The 15643-nt window shown below is 45.0% G+C and overlaps 1 long non-coding RNA gene across 2 annotated transcripts; it reads left to right on the forward strand.

Moving 5' to 3' along the window:
- The first annotated feature begins 12764 nt into the window (after positions 1–12764).
- Positions 12765–15091, forward strand: LOC109771942 (uncharacterized). 2 transcript variants are annotated; one of them, XR_012203219.1, is made up of 5 exons: positions 12765–13597; positions 13775–13902; positions 13975–14036; positions 14169–14380; positions 14788–15091. It is a non-coding gene; the product is annotated as an uncharacterized lncRNA (long non-coding RNA). The 2 variants fall into 2 exon arrangements; XR_012203218.1 differs by lacking the exon at positions 14788–15091 and having other exon boundaries at positions 13312–13597; positions 14146–14283.
- The last annotated feature ends 552 nt before the right edge of the window (positions 15092–15643 follow it).

The following is a 15643-nucleotide window of genomic DNA, read 5'->3' on the forward strand; positions in this document are numbered from 1 at the left end:
CTCAAAGTTCAAAATTGCATTTCTCGGAGTGTCTCTTGTTATAAATATCGAGATTCACCAAAAAAAAATGGGGTATTAGGAATGTCGCATGGACAAGCTAACAAAGGTCTCTAAAGTATGCATGCGAGAAAACCTACGCATGTTCTTATAGTCAAGGGTAATGGAACTGGAAACTATGGTGTTCCAAAAGTTGATGAGAAAAGATTGAAAACGGATATGGTACCATATGCTTCAGCTGTTGGAAGCTCAATATATTACCCTGACACAATTCACGTATCCGGGTTGTTTTGGCAATGTCCAGTACATATATAGATCACTGGAATGGAGTCAAAGATATCGGCCTCATGCTGAAAAAAATAAGTGCTCTCAAAAGATTGTGAGTACAAAGACAGGGCATGTGAAATGTATAGCGAAATCCACAATTGTCGCTAACTTTCATACTTGGAGGTTTTTGTGTGGAAAAGCTCCAAAGAATGAAACAATTATCATCAACGTGATGCAAAGATATTTTATAGCTCGATATGAGGCTGAGGGACAGGCAAAATGGTTAAGGAGACCTGTACCCGGAGTTAATAATGGTTGACAACAACGATAACCATTTTAAGTTTTTCGCTCCTATGACAACCAGTCAAGTGTTGATGCCAAACACACTGACACAGAGTTATGCGTTGTAAAGGAGAAAGTCCGGAATTATGTAGAAATGCTTGAAGCATAAAAGCAACAGACAAGTGTTTGCAGATCTGCTTATTAAAGGCTTACCGCCCAGTGTGTTCGAAGAACACACAGTCGACATGGGTTTTATGGTATAGTCTAAGATTTCCGGACAATAAAAGGGCCCAAGGTTAAAGAATTTGTTTCAAAACAGAGAGGTACGTTGTGGAAGTCTGATTCTATCGGCAACTGAGCTGTGACGATGAAACATGTTCTATGTATTGATCTGTTATGAAACGAGTAAAGTAAAAGTATAAGGTCAAAAGTAAAAGTTGAGATCAAGGGGGTGAATGTTAGGATGATCTCCACCGTGTGGGCCCAACGGCCCACCGGGCCCTTAGATCTGCGCCCTGATCGAGGGCGCTCAACCGACTATGGTTGACGGGCCCCTGTCACCTGCACTATATAAAGATGTGGGGGTCGGCGGCTCGCATCATGAGGTTCGTCGCGATGCCGTACACCCCACTTACATCCCCTACCGATCTAGGGTTAGTGCAGTGCTGACGGGAAGCACCGCCACCACCCCGCTACTCTCTGCCATCACCGGCACCATGCCCGGCACCGGGAGCTCCTCGAGCCACAAGGAAAAAGTAATACCTATCATCACTACCGGAATCCCATGCCCACTGGATCAATAGATTCTATCAGGAACAAGACGGCACGCCGGTCATCACATCCAGTCACCCCGGCCATCCAAAGGCGCCACGGTCCCACGAATAAGGACGATCCCATGGCGTACCGTGCCCACATCTTCGAGCTACACGGCAAGCCATCAATGGCCATACAGACCTGATGGTTGCCCAACCGTGAGCCTTTCTTTAAGATTTTCACGCTTGTCGATACCGATAAAGTTAAGGCTTACAAATACAAGTGAGCAGAAGTGGTGAATTTTGATGAGCACGCCTTGTTCTTGGGGCCAAATTGGTCTAAGGCGGTGCACGTGGCGGTAGGCCAACATCATGGTTTGAAGAGAAACCATATCTACTACGGTGTACAAATCTTATGGGGAACAAACGAGTTGCCGGATGATATTGTGTACTCCATGAAATTAAATGACGACGAGCACATGTATTGCAGAGAAGACCCAAGTGTCGGCGATAGTGTGGAGAGGACAGAATATCACCTGGAGGGTTTTATCAGTTCTCACATATGGCTTTACCCTCCAAATTTGTAGCAACGTATTAGTTGGTCAAGGAAATATATACACCCTAATAACTATACAACATTCAATTGTAGTTAATCTTTTGTAGTTTTTATTTTATATTACAAAAAAGCAACGTCTCTCTGCCTCTCAAGCCGCCTCCCAAGTCTCATCCTATTATGTCCCACAAATCTTTCTAGGCCCCAACTCTTCTAAATTTACATGTGTTATTGGATATTGTAAAGATCATTTGACTATTTACAAAAATGATTAGTAAAACATCATTTGGTGTCTTTGACACCAATGATCATATGCTAGCTCTGTCTAAGACTTCGTAGATTTATCATATATGTGTTGTTGTTTATGTTGTGGAGTAAACGCCTCACTTTTTCCTCATTGCATCTACACCCACGCCTTCATGTTCTCAATACAATTCTCGCGAATCAAACCACCACAATTCTTTGTTATTATAGTTTTTCATTTGAACTTTTTGTGTGATGGTAAGCGGTGCATGTTAACAACATACAGGGGTTCGCTCTATTCACTAGAGTTTGGGGATGGATTGAGAGTACAGGGATACAAGCACAAGTGTGCAAAAAAAATGAAAGAAATAGGAAGAAGAAAGGTTGAGAGCCGGAGTTGGGAGAGGAAGACGCCATGCCGTTTTGTCCTGATCCAACTAGAATGTGTTGGCCGCTGCCTTCGGGGAGTATTTGTGGCTGTCCTCCTGTGCTTGCAATTGGGCTGAGCCCATTGACAAAGAAAACACCAACCTAGTAGGGGGCCAGCATAGGCTCCCTAACACTCCACCCTGCTTGAAACTTGGCTTGACCTCAAGTCGACGCCGTCCCCTCGATGCCTGGGTCCCACGACACAAGGCATTCCTTGGTATTGATATTGTCGCGGTGGTAGCTGTTGTAGAGGTAGACTTGATCAAGGTCGAAGGAGGCGGCATCACGAAGTTGGTCATCGTTGCCGCTAGGGACCAAGTCAAAGTAGAACTTGTGGTAAATGGGAACTTGCTTGAAGGAACAAGTGAGGTCAAAGCAGAAAACTAGTGGTCACAATAGGCTGCGGACTTGTTGTTTATCCCTCCTTTAGTTTTGGTCTTTATGAAGATCCTCGCCACCATGAAAAGGAATATCCAGACTGGTATGTTCATTCCTCTCTTGAGCTCCGGTAAATTCTGCTCCAAGAGGAATGACATATACCTGCTCGAGTAGGATGGCTAGAGCAATGACAACCCCCCTCCTTGAAAATGTTCTTGATCGAAACAGGTAGCAAACATACCATCCATTCACTCTGTGAATTTTAAAACCGAACCAAAAATAAATCGAATCGAACCAATTTTATGGTTTCTGCTTTCAGTATGGTATGAAGTTTCCATACCGTTCTGAATTTTAGTTTTTATGGTATATATCAAAAAACCAGACGGTTAACCGAATAAACCAAAGTAAAATATTTATTTATATTTCTTGAGGCAAACAATTATACAAGTTATAATTTTTCTTGTACAGGAGCCAAATTGCCTGCTAAGCACGTCCATTTCTCCTGTAAAGTAGTCATTTCTTTCTCTTAAAAAAATGCTAAGCACGTCCATAACTATCAAGCCATGAATCTATGCATGCATATACACTTATATATTATTTGTGTAAATAAGTAAGTGTTTTGAGTCATACATCAATAAATTATTATTGTGTCATTTTCAAAATCATGTCAACTTTGGTTATTATGGTATATAACAAAATCATACCAAAATAATTTGATATATACAAAAATTGAATCGTATTTACCGTCAGCTGTTGAAGTTTAGAAGTTGTCGGACTCCCGGAACTAGACAGACCATAGAAAGTCTGGATGATGTGACATGGTTGTTTTTTTAGAAAAGAAGGATGTACCCCCCGCCTGTGCATCCGGACGATGCATGCAGTCATATTATTAATTATTCACAAAGACCATACATGATGATACATCAATAAGCCTGAAGCCTCCATCTTGGCAACACCGTCGCTACTCCTATCCCCTTGATGAAGGTGTACCGAATGTCCGGGCCTAATACCAAACAGACATCGCACCAAAGCCTAACATCTAAAGCCGGGTGTCCCAGCCAAGCCACTACCTGGATTGGGTCCCACACCGGTCTGGCACACTCCCAGTGAGCACCGCACACTGCAAGGGTCGTCAACTCCATCAACCTTCGGTCCATCCTCAGAGCAGAACTGAAGCACCGACCTTGCCAGGCCTCTCTGCCATCAACGCCACCATGACGCCCGACAGCTTCCTCCTCCTGCGCGAGTCCATCTTCGCGCATCAGACGCCGAGTCTCCACAGCACCACACCGCCGAAATCCGCCACCATCAATGTGTAAGATGAAGCACCGCTCCACCAAAGACGCCGTCCTCCGGTCCCTCGAGCCCATGTGCACCTCCAAGAATGACGCCCCCAAGGGGGAAACGACACCAGAGAGCCGCCGTCATCCGATCTACTGATCTAGAGTTTCCCCCGGAGGTAGCAGAGAGTGGCCTTGAACTTCTCCACGGCGATGCCTTCAGGAAGGGAACAACACAGACAGCGTTGCCATCGCCGGCCTTGGCAATAGCCAATAGCAGGTTTTCACCTAGATCTGATCGAAGACCTCCATCTCTCGTGCAAGGACCGCTGCCATCCCTGCCGGGATCTGGATGATCCAGGCCGCTGCTGCCAGATCACAGCAAGGAGAAGTCCCTCCACCGAGATCCGTCGGCCGAGCAGGGAAGGCCGAGACCGCGCCCGCAGGACCAGATCCGCGATGGATCTGTGCCCGCGCCGCTGCCCCGGAGCCAGCCCCACGCGCAGCCGCCGCGGAATGGCCGTCTGCCCGCGCCGCCGTCTGGCCGCCATGTCGCCCGACGCGCCCTCGCCGCATCAGCACCAAGACTCCGTCGCGCCGCTGCATCTCGCGCTACAGCAGCACGCCGGGAGGATAAGAAGGGCCCCGCCGCCGCCGAGCCCGGCGGCGCCTTCTGGCGGCGGCGAGGGGAGGAGATGGTGTAGGAGGCGGGCGCGGGGTGGGGGCTAGGGTCCCCCCCCCCCCCCCCCCCCCCGCCACCCGCGAGAGCGACGCGAGACACACGAGGGACGCGATGTGACATGGTTGGTGAAGATATCATGCTTTTGGATGCACAATGGCACTGCAGTCTGCTACTCTTGATCAACCATCGAGTTCAGATACTTGCCAAGATAACCCTTAAAAATATGGTACTGGAAATATGAGCAGATAATTTGAAGGAGCCGCATTTTTCTAGCAGTAGTACCAACTCCCGTTTGTTTTGAAGAGAGTGCAGCACAAATAGGGGATGGAATGCTTCCAGCCTGAACCAGAACATCGAAATTTTATAGTACTAGGGCGTTTCCTCACTCTTGCATCAAGGTCGTACCTCACCTTGTTGTAATAGAGTAGTGCTGCAGGTCCACACGTTTGTACCGGTCCATGACCTTGTTTCCTTAGAACTCATTAGAACACTCCTAAGTGGTACTACTCATGTAAGAGAAACTCTAGTTGATCTCTAAAAAATAGAGAAATATCTGATCAAGTAATTTTAGTGGAGTATTTTTTACTCCACTAACTTTTGGCTGGACCTAACCGATTTTGTAAATTTAGTAGAGTGAAAAAGCAAATTTTGATAAGATGAACATAGATCTGATTTAAACAAAAAATTTAACCGAAATTCGACACATAATTTACATTACCATCCGCCGAAACATAGTCTAGTCAAACCGATACTAAAACTTACCTTAAACATAAACTAAAACTTAAAGCTAATCGGAATTTAGTCGTTATCGGACTTTGCGAGGCCAGCCTGTCCACCCTAGACATCCCACCAGCCAAGGGGTCAAGCCTTGTGACGTCGTTGCCGGAGTCGGGGAAGATCCTTCGCCACTCTTCAACGTCGAAGTCGTCATCGTTGCCACCTCCGATGCCGCCGTCGTTGCCTCCTCGCCACTTAAGAGGATGATGACCTCTGCCCTGCCGCCGGGCATGCGCCCCTCGTACAGGAGGTGCTCCACCTCCGCAAGCTCGGGGTACTGGCGGCGGAGGTCCGCCATGTACGCCTCGTCGGCGGCCTCCGCCGTGAGTCGTTCCATGGCCTCCCGGTCCTCCCTCGCCAGCCGCGCGTTGACCACGCATGCCCGGCTGAACCGGATCGAGTAGCAGCATCTCACACCACTTGAAATTCTGGCAGCCCGCGGCGGCGTGCAGCCGGATGGACCGTATGTCCTACTCACGGGTGTCGAGCTCGGTGGTGTGGAAAGATCTGAGCCACATCTTTGTGTGGGTCTCGAGGTCGGTAATCTCCGTGACCCACATCCTCCATGCCCGCTACTACACACCGAGGTACCACCTCTGTGGCGGCACGGGGAGGTCGACAGAGCCGGAGAGGCGGTCGGATGCAACGACATCGTGAGGAGAATGCGCTTGCGCTGGGCTCATTGTGGCGCGGATCCGCGACGGCGAGCGGCGGCCACAGGAACCGGCCATGGCGGCAGCAGTGGAGGCGTGGGAGTGGTGGGGAGTCGCCGGCGAGGGGATTTTGGGGGAGGGGGAGCAGAGCAGAGGAGGTTGCGATGTGGTTGGGAATTTTTACTCCGAGCCCAAGTGGTGGAGTACTTTTACTCCACTGAAGTGGTGAGGAGTACAATCTATACTCCGTTATACGGTCTAAGAGATCGGCTAGATGCCGGTTAGAGGGGTAAAATTGAACTTTTACTCCTCTAACCGGTTTTAGGGGATCAGCTAGTGTTGCTCTAACAACCATTAGCTTACAAACTGTCCAGTCACAAGCATATGAATGCCACAGAAAATTCCGGTGAAAGGATGCCCAACTCTCACGTGGCCTATTCAAACTGCAAGAATCTTACACGCCACAACATATGAGCTTGTTTGGCTTAAGTAACTGTCATTGTCAAATTCACTGTGATGTGCCATGAGTGTTCCTATGCAGTAGTGCATCCCAAGGGATCTTTTGTATGTAACTGTGTGCCTTGTTGATCCCAGGAATGGTAAAAGAAATGTAAGAAAAATATCTCATATCCTTTCCGAGGACTGCAGTTCTCAACATGTTGGAAATCTCACATCCAACATCTGCTGGAATATGAAATATGATAAGCAAAAAAGAAGGAAGACTGAAACTACCCCCTCCGTTCCAAATTACTTGTCGTGGTTTTAGTTCAACCACGACGAGTAATTTAGAATGGAGGGAGTAGTTCTTTGTTGATTTACAGTAATTAGGAACAGAATGTGTGCATTACTCTTCCCAAGCATTATAGATGTAGCATTACTCTTCCCAAGCCGGCTGGAAATTCTCGCTTCATACTAGCGGCTAGTATTATTGGTTATGTGCTATGCAATCGTTTATAAACCATGACAAACCTTCATGCGAACCATTAATTCTGTAATTATTTTTTGTTAGAGACGCCACCATTAATTCAAGAAAGGGCTTATATGCCTTCGTTTGACTAGATTTTGGGAGGCCGCCACGTCAGCACTGTTTATTGGTTGTTTCGCACCTCTACCTGTTCTGTGTGGTGTGCATGATAATTTTTGTAATCAAATGAAGCAAATGATTGTCTTTATTGGTGAGAGCGCTGCTATTTATACAAAGCCAAGGGACGCTTCTCAATAGGCCCCCATACAGGAGGATGCGAGCAACCGTCACGACGGTTGCTAAAAGACAACTGCCGCCGGTTCCTATAAAGCAGGGATTATCCCATTAATTAACACATATTAATTAATCCTAACACTCCCCTAATCACAGCTTGTACTTTGTGAGCATCACCATCTTCTTAAAGACTCCTCCAAAACCCTATGGAAAAAATGTGAGGAGCAAAGTGTTTGATATGTTGTGAAAACTCCTTCAAACCCGGTGGGAAAAATAAGGACAAAATGATGCAACATATAATGATTATTGTCTCTTTTAACTCAATACGAGAAAGTCCATAGAGTTCAGAGGACAATAAATATGTCGTATATACTTTCTTAAAAACCCCGTGGGGAAAACAGAAAATATGACATATGGTCTTATGTTGATATTACCTCATTAAAAAACTTTATGAGAACCTATAAAGTAACTCATGAAGGAAAAAAGAGTATAATATGATGCTTTTAACAGGAACAATTCAGGAAGATACTCCCCCTGATTCTTGCATATTCCGAAGCCGTCAAATACCAACTCCATGAACATATTTATGGAACGTATAAGTTGGTAGAGACTTGGTGACCAAATCAGTCGCATGATTTGACTTGCAAGATATGCAATATAGCGATATTGCTTATTATGTAACCTGTTTGCATCCGGGCAACACAAGAAACATTATCGTTGAGATAATGGTTGGTGGATGTAGCCATGAGGTCTGTTTCGAAGACTCTTCATGAGAGGGAAACCACACCAAGTAGGAACACTAAACTTGTCTACGATCTGACATAGTGGGGATCTGATCGATGTATCCAATGATATCGGTGTTCACATTTCTGTGAAACTGAAAAACCAGGACAAGATGTTTGATGCCTTTGGGGATATCGATATATATTCTTGAGTCCCAACTAATTGTGTTTGGTGGATCCAATGGCATTATGGAACATTAAGTCCCAATATCTCATTTCCATCATCTCTCGATCTAAATAGATCATTCCTACGTCTAGAGAATGAACTACCATGAAAGTTAACGATGGACAAGATTTGTCCACAATGAATTTCTCCAATATATTATGGATATAGACAATATAGTATATCATAATGTATGAATGAAGGTGCTCAAGTTGTAGTAACGAGCAGTATTTTGGTTTACCCAAATCCTTCATTTTAAACTCCGTCATTTAGAGATTACATGTGTCGTCATTGCAGACATACAAACATGGATAATCATCATTGTAGGAGAAATCCTTGTGTATAAGGATCTCACTACGTTAGTTGTACCATATGTACCGACAACAATAAGCCGTATGGTGGCTTACCGATTTTACACAATGTATGTTGCATTTTGTATTTCGATTCAGAATTGAGATTCCATCGGAAATCAATCATATATGTCTGAATCTAGTGATCTACATGGCTATATAATCACTACATCTATCAACTGCAGAGATAGATGATTTTGAACTGCCAATGATATAAGTTATCAGAATGAGATTCCACCTCTGGAGAATAGTTGGGTGTCTGCGTGAACCCTTGTGCTACAATACTTGCTCTTTGTTTCACCACCTCGTTGTTCTCAATTCTGTTTCCAGAAGAAAACTGGTGTAGGTATTGCTTATGAATACCTTCTCATTATTGAGCAAGATCATTTCTACCTAGATTATACCCTTTGCTTGAGTTCAGCCCGAGTGTTGTTCACACTTTGCCATGGCCATGGTCTTTGGATCTGAATCACTTGAAAGGTTTTTTCAATCTAGTTGAGAAATGTATGCCGACAATTGTAGACTTCCGGTTATATGTTTCTCCAGAATCTATATATCAATATATAGTTGATGGAATATCGTTACCCATGGTGACTGCTCGTGATTTCCCAATGCGACTGAGTCGGGTATTCCGATGTCCCGGTCATTGTGTGCACTATGACCTGGGTTGGTGGAGGTTTCCCGTCCACTGAGTGTATACTACCCATTAGGTGTCTGTCAACGTAAAGTTGACTTGCATTTACTGATTCAGAGGCCTTGATATCCTTGCTTGCAAGAAGCTGAATCCTGATGTACTATTGTCGTACTTCTTCCCCTGTTGCTTTGAACGGGGATTTGAGTGGTTTTAGTTGGTACCTCCACTCTTTCCGACATATTTTGCAGGATTGTAGAATTGTGTGACACCTTTATAGTCAGTAAATGAATCTGGCGGGCTATTTGCAATGCGTTGCAAATCTTCTAAATGCATGGTTCAGATCTTTGAGTACGTGGATTTGAGGCAGAAATGTGTTGAACATTCCACTAATTTCCTGGCATTTTTATGGTACTTGAAATCTCCCCCTAATGCCTGGAAATGTTCCTCGCTGAATCAGCATACTGGCCTTCAATAACTCCCCATGTGAGGGGCTTGAGGTATTGACGGTAATACAATTATTCCTCACATAGATCCCAACTATATGTTGAGGGGCCAATGATGTATGCCGGTGGTGATATCGGTATGCAACCGAATTACCGCAGATGGGAAATACTTGGTACATTTCCATGTATCAAAGATAGAGGGGAATAATAGTATGCAGTTTGGTCATGAGCGTGTAAAACTGCATGACTCCAACGTAAAGTTGGTAAGTTGCAATTCCAAAGTAAAGATAATGCAATGAGCTTAACTCTTTGGATATGATTCTACCAAACTATTTTGAGTCTAGACACTAGGACAAATTGCTAAAATTCAATCCAAGGGTCATAGAGAAGGCACTCAAGGAGAATTCTGCAATGTTATCCATTCGATTTGCTTGAAATCGATGTCGGGATAATGAGCCAATAGTTTCGTGTGAATAAAGCACACACTTAAGACCATCATGTAGATATGTCTTTCAGAACCATGAAATACCTGAATAGTCTAGTCAATGGATGGGAAGAGCAACTTACCGCAACTTGATGCAATCAAGGAGTCTGTGTGGTTCAGCATAGACTTTAAGGTGTGAATCCTTAAAATTAGCTTCCCTGTGTCACATGTAGTGCACATAAAATCCAAATATTGTTAGAATTTAGCATCATAATAATCATAAACCAATGGAATTGCTGATAGTTTCGGTTTCAACCCAATGTCTCGATGACCAAGGCGAGTATGCCAAGTTTTTCATGTACAAGACACTCTGGAAAACTATCTCGTACGCAACATGTGCTACGGGTTGTGTCGTATGTGTAGTACAATCCAGATGATATACAGAGAATGTGCTTACCATATTCGTTGCATATGGTAAAGAGAAGTTATTTCTCTTTGTTGTCATCATAAGTTTCGCTATGGAAACTATTTTGACGAATACCTCCATAGTTTTGTAGGGTACGAATTAAACCTGGGAAGCAATAAAGCATCCCGACGTTACTCGAGTACCCACAGGGATAGTAAATATGACTCAAGTTGAGCCAACAAATACCTCATCGCGTCTAGCGATTTTAAAATATCTCCTTTCTCTCAATGAGAGTGGAAACATTGGACTTTCCTGAGTATAGAGTTTGTGGTGCATATGTCCACTAGGCACATATCATTTTTCATCGGATTGACTCCCGTAGAAATCTATATATAGACATGAAGATTCTCAAGAAAATCGCTGTCGGATATATAGAATACATACAAATGAATTTGTATGAAAGTGCTGATACAATATATTGTGATATACAATATATGATGACAACAATAATCATGTTCTTATTAGAACATCATAAATGGACATAAATAAATAGATCACTAAGGAGACTAAGGGACTAAATGTATAGTCTCCAAACATGCCGGTTGATGCATATTCAACCATCATGCTCTCCATGCTCATAGGGTCTCATGACAGCTTGATGGTGTCAGGTTGAGGGTTTGAAGTGAGCTTCAAACCTTTACCCTTGAGGTACTTTGCGTCCCGATGGCGTGGCTTGGATTACACGCGCTATCCCATGAGAGGCAAGACTGATCTTGATATCCATGACCCACTTAAGTAAGTTGTGGCCATTGAGGGCAAGAGCCTCAAATTATGTAGCCATCGATTACTTAAAGGGGCAAACCAGAGATAATTAATTTACGAGTAGTAAATTAAAGACCATCATGGTTAGTGTTGCAATGAATTTTGCAAAATTGATGGGTATTTCAAGAAGTTATCTTGAAACCATTAGTGTGAACTTCAAATTGCTAAGTATGACATCTTGAAGATAATCTCCCAAAGGGAGTAGATGCTCATTCCTAATGCCTTATGTCATGACTTTAGTAAAATGTGTGGGAGAGCACTTTGTAAAGCAATCATAATGTCGAAACGACAAAATATAGGATTTATCAGTAGTCATCGATAATCTGCGTAGGCAGTAGATCCATATGACTACCTTGTGATCTCAAGCATCAATTTGAAAAAATCACCTTGAATTTTGCACCCGTATTTGCAAGAAATTAAAAATCTCAATTGCAAATTGACGTATCAATCTCGACATGTGGTTAACATGGAAATAGATGCATCATAGAAATATTCCAAAATACCTCGTACTCATTGAAGAAACAGTACTGCAGAGGTACTGAATTTATCTTTCCAAGAGATAAAAAAATCTCAATTGCAAATAATAGATGTAATGAATCTCAACATGTAAGAAACATGAAAATATATTACATCACGTTCTGGAATACAAGGTACTCTACAGAAAACCACTACTGATGTAATGAATAATAATGATATTGCAAACTTGATGCTCAAGTGTAAAACTTGAATTATATAGATCTCAAATGAAATGAGATCTTGTATCAAATTGCAAGATAATTCACCGAAGTGAATTAATATTTTGCGAGAGAAAATTGATCTCAATCGCAATTATTTTGCAAGAAAAATAATAATTCTCAATCGCAATGCAGAACATGTTATAGGAATTGCTAGAGAGCAAGTATGTTGAACATGTCCTATTTTCACATAGTATATCTGAAATCATCATTTACATATTGTAAATGTGATATGAAGAGATATGAGATCTTCCAATGTAAAATTTGCAGTAGAGCGAAAACCTAAACTGCAACTTACAGTAAGCCGTAGGCTGATTTGCATTATACAGATTAATCTATGGACTAGTCTGTAAGGCACGTCAAGTCAGAGGGCCCAAACGGAAGAAATGCAAGGGCTTATCCAAACATACAATAAAGTTGGAAGACTAAATTGAAATGTCACGAAAGGATAAAGATTCCCTATCTCTCCATCTGTTCCTGTGGTTTAAAAACCACCAACGCCGTCGCGGCCACTTGAGATGAGCTCGGCGGCTGGAAGATATGCCTCCGTTTCTGCAGCAGGACAGACCATGGCAGCACGGCCAAGCCGTGAGCCGGACCACGCCATGCGTAATCGTTGTTGCGCTGCGCGCGTAGCCGCACGACTGTGCATACGTCCCAGCCCCACGCGGCCAACCGACTGGAGGGAGCGCCACCGCGCCTCGCGTTGGAGGCCGCGGACGCCTCGCCGGGAGGGTTTCGCGCTGGTGCAGTCGCAACCGCCAGGAGGAGCCGCTTCCTCGCCGAGCCGGAGCAAATGCCACCGTGCCTCGCGTTGTAGGGCCGAGGAGCGACACCGGCGCCGCGCACCGGAGGGCGCTGCTCCGCAGGGAGCCGCCTCCGACGTCATGCGCCAAGGCTACCTCTGCCGGGCTGGGGACCGCACCGCGCCGCGACATATGGCATTGCCTATTTCCCCGGGCCGGCCAAGGGCCATCTCCACCGCGCCGAAGGGTCACCGCTGCTCCACGTTGCGCGCCTAGCCGCTCCACCGTTCACGCAAAGCGGGAACTGCTCCGCGCTGGGATTAAGGTCAGCGGCAGCGGTGGGCTCCAGCGCTCGGAAGGGACTCGCATGCCGAGACCCGTGCCTCCGCGCGTGCGTCTTGGCGTCCGAACGATCGAAGGCACTTCGCGGCGCCTCGCGTAGGCCGCAGTCGTTCCTTAGCCATGCTCCCCGCTGGGAGTAGCCTCTGCCTCCGGGGGTGTCACGCCGGAGGGCGCAGCTTCCCTGCGGGGCTGAGGCAGGGCCGGCCCGGGCAGCGGGGGCGGCCGCCCCGGGCCCCCAAAATCGAGGGGGCCCTCCCCAGGTATACAGCTAGGCTATGGCCAACATATTTTCCGTGATAAAAGAAAAAATTAGGAGCTGGACGTCTGGGCCTGAGGGCCTCACGCAGCGAGGCAGGGAGCTGCCGTCGATTCGTTTCCTAGGTTACGTGCACGTAGACGATAAAACGGACTGATTGATCCCTTCCGATTCTTTCCAGGTTAGTACGTGCATGTGTCAAGAAAATAGGAACTGATTGATCCTTCCATCCTATCACATCACGACGTATTCACGCAGCGATCCTCAATTTTCTACCGGCCGCCGACGCTTGTGTCATCGCGACTACTCGTACCGTGCTCTTTTTTCCCTATTCTCCTAAATCTAATTTCGTTGCTAATTCAGATTGTCCGCCGATTTCAGTTCCCCGGCGGCCGTCGCACCTCAGCTGTGCTCTCCGTCCATCAACGATCCGACCTTCCGAGGTATGTCTTATATTCATATTGCGGTTCCTAGTCTCCTAGATGAATAGCTCTTCAACAATAGTCAATTGATGCTTTTTTTTCCGTATTGTGTCTTATCATGTTGGGAAAGTATCCATCTGGTAGTGATAACAGGAAAATGAAGAAAACGGCGGATGATTTGGTACCATCACAGCTCGTAAATATTCATCAATTTTTGAGTAATACTGGTGCTTTCACTATTTCAATAAACCCAAATAAAGAGGTTGTGATAGTTGTCTGAAAGAAAGGACAATCAACTGATGGGAACTCAGAATCTGATGAGCAAGAAGAAAATGGCGACACCAACATCTTGTGGCTCCGAGAATGTAGGTAATTCATTTGATGCATAGGCATAGTCAGCTAGTGTTGATGAACAACCAGTTTATATTGTTGATATTTATCAATTTACGATCCTGGATAATCTTGATAGTAAAGCAAGAGCCATCTTAGTTCAGAAATGGCCTATGAGAGAAGACAAAAAAAATATGAAATACCATCTACATGATGAAAAGATTTTTATTATGCTCATTATAGGAAATTAAGCAATTGAGAGAAGCGGTGACTCAAAGAGAGTTTAAATGGTTTGGCAACATTATGCATCAAGAAGAAATTATTAGATAGATACTGACATCACCACCATCATAAGTGACTTTGAATCGAGGAATGATAGAAGAAACTTTCTAGGTAATGTATATGTATATCACTTTCTATTGTTATGATGTCTATATTAAAGGCCCCAAGTTTTAGTCTCGCCCCGGGCCCTCAAAATCACAGGACCGGCCCTGGGCTGAGGGCGAAGCGGGAGCGACAGCCGCGGAGGACTGCCCGAGAGCCGCGGCCTCAGACGACGCCGCCTCCACCGCTCGGGAAGGGCTCGCCACGCATGTCCACCGGGACATGCTGCGTCGCACGGCTCCATCGACCAGAGGAAGGGCCTCGCCGGAAACGCTCTGCCGGGAGCGTGCTGATAACGTTTTGTAATCAAATGAAGCAAATGATTGTCTTTATTGATGAGAGTGCTGCTATTTATACAAACCTAAGGGACGCTTCTCAATAGGCGCGAGGATGCGAGCAACCGTCACGACTGTAGCCAAAAGACAACTGCCGCCGGTTCCTATAAAGCAGGGATTAACCCATTAATTAACACATATTAATTAATCCTAACAATAGTTTTTTTGAGTAAGATTGATTGAATGAACAAAAGGCTACTGATTTCATTGATTCTCAAGATATATATACACTCTGAAGAGGCGCCTCGTAGAGGCGGTAGTTACAATAGAGATGGGAAGGGAATGAACGCGTCTGTACGGACACATGCGTCCGTACGAGGCGTCTCTTCGGTGTTCGACACACCTATTCAACTAATGACGGTTTGCTAATTAACCCGTGTTAATTAACTAACATGTAAATCTATTCCTAACAATAATTCAGCATTGCGCTCGGCCTTGGTGTTGCCCTCGGCGGTTCATGGGTGCGTGACTATCATCGGTCTGGCTGTCATTTCTAATCGACCAGCTTGCTGTCGCAGGTGCCTCTGTTGCTCGACTGTTACGAACTAGTATGCCTGATGCATTCAAGCCAACTTCAGT

This window comes from Aegilops tauschii, chromosome 2, assembly GCF_002575655.3.
Source record: "Aegilops tauschii subsp. strangulata cultivar AL8/78 chromosome 2, Aet v6.0, whole genome shotgun sequence".
NCBI classification, from domain to species: Eukaryota; Viridiplantae; Streptophyta; class Magnoliopsida; order Poales; family Poaceae; genus Aegilops; species Aegilops tauschii.